Genomic DNA, 1,759 nt, shown 5'->3' with positions numbered 1-1,759 from the left:
TGACCTGAGAGGACGTCCCTGTGGGCTCAGCCCCCTCTCTGTGACATTCTCTCCCTGAGGTGCCAGTCTGCAGGGGGCATTTGACCTAGCTATTCCCCTCCTGCATATGTTCCTTGAAGAATTTAAACTATCACACAAGAATGGTCTATGTGCACCCATGTTTAGAGCAGCACAGTTTGTCATAGCCAAATCTTGGAAGCAGCCCAAATGCCTGTCAACCACAGAATGGATAAAAAAGATGTGTTTTTTTTAATGCAAGGAATACTACTCAGCCATAAAGAAGGATGAATTGAGGACATCTCTAAGTAAATGGATGCACCCTGAGACTATATTCTTAAGTGAAATACTTTGAACATGTGCAAATATTGCGTTGTCTCCCTGGTATGAGAGGCTGAAAGTGTAAATAAGGACCAAAATATATACAATAGATATTATCAAATAAGAAAATATTCAACTGGCCGTGGTGGCACATGCCTGTAATCCTAATCTCAGCACTCAAGAGGCTGAAGCAGAAGGATTGCTACAAGTTTAGGGCCAGGCTGGGCTAGAAAGTGAGTTCTAGGCCAGCCTGAACTACATAGTGAAACCCTGCCACAAAAAGACAAAGAGAAGAAACAGAAGGAGGAGAAGGAGGAGGATGAAGTGGAGGAGGAGGAGGAGGAGGAGAAATTACTCAAAAGAAAAGAGGAAGTAGGAAGGGGTAAGGAAGGAAGCCAAAAAAAAGAAAGCCAATAAAAAGCATAAAATGGAAACATAGCTTTGTAAATAAGACAAGGAAGAGGATTGAAGGGAGGGGAGGGAATTGGGAGAAAAAAAGAGGAATAGAGATATATCATATACATGTACAAATTCCCTATGGGGAATGTGACCATTCTGTATATCTAAATTGTGCAATAAACAATAAAGAAGAGCTCTTAGAGCCAGGTGTGGTGGCGCTCGCCCGTAATCCCAGCACTCGGGAGGCTGAGGCAGGAGGATCGTTTTGAATTCAAGGGCAGCTTGGGCTACAAAGTGAGCTCAAGGCCAGCCTGAACTGCAGAGAGAGACCCTGTCTCCAAAAAAAGAAAGAAAAAAAAGCTCCTAGTGACAGAGCTCGGATGTGAACCCAGGCAGCAGCCTCTGCACTCTCTGCTCCTATAGTGCAGAACCACTCTACACTGTGTAGACGTTTCAGTGGCACTGTCGCTGTAGTCTAACTCATTTTCTTACATTCTTCTGTCTAATACTGGGAACATACACAATTTAAAATGTGCAAGACCAGATTACAGGGCCAGGGTTGTAGCTCAGTGACACAGCACCTGACTGGCAAACATGAGGACCCGAGTTCCATTCCTGCTACCAAAAACAAAAAAGAGAGAGACAGACCAGATTATAGCGTGTAGGGGCATACAGTTGGGTAATAAAACCACCAAGAGACACAGATAAGAGATTATTATGAGATCAAGTAGAAAGAGAGCTCTAATTAGCACAGGGCACACGGGTTTGAGGGAGTCTAGAAAAGTTCTGTCGATCAGGATGGGAGTTATGGAAACTTTCATCTTGTGAGAATTGATTAAACACTTTTACTTGTTAAAGAAGAAACGACAGTGCAAGTGTCCTCTGGCAGGGACCCCGCTTTGCTCTTCATTTTACCCCAGTGTCCGGATCATCTCTGCACAGCAGAGGCCCTGGAGGCTGCCGTCAGTGTGCTGTGCACAGGAAGCCACACCGCCCTGAGGGCTCCTCAGCGCCAAGGCTGGCCGCCTCCTCCTCATCACAG

This window comes from Chinchilla lanigera, unplaced genomic scaffold (assembly GCF_000276665.1).
Source record: "Chinchilla lanigera isolate Chin_1 unplaced genomic scaffold, ChiLan1.0 scaffold00311, whole genome shotgun sequence".
Classification (NCBI taxonomy): Eukaryota; Metazoa; Chordata; class Mammalia; order Rodentia; family Chinchillidae; genus Chinchilla; species Chinchilla lanigera.
The sequence above is the reverse complement of the archived record's forward strand: the minus strand, read 5'-3'. Positions refer to the sequence as shown.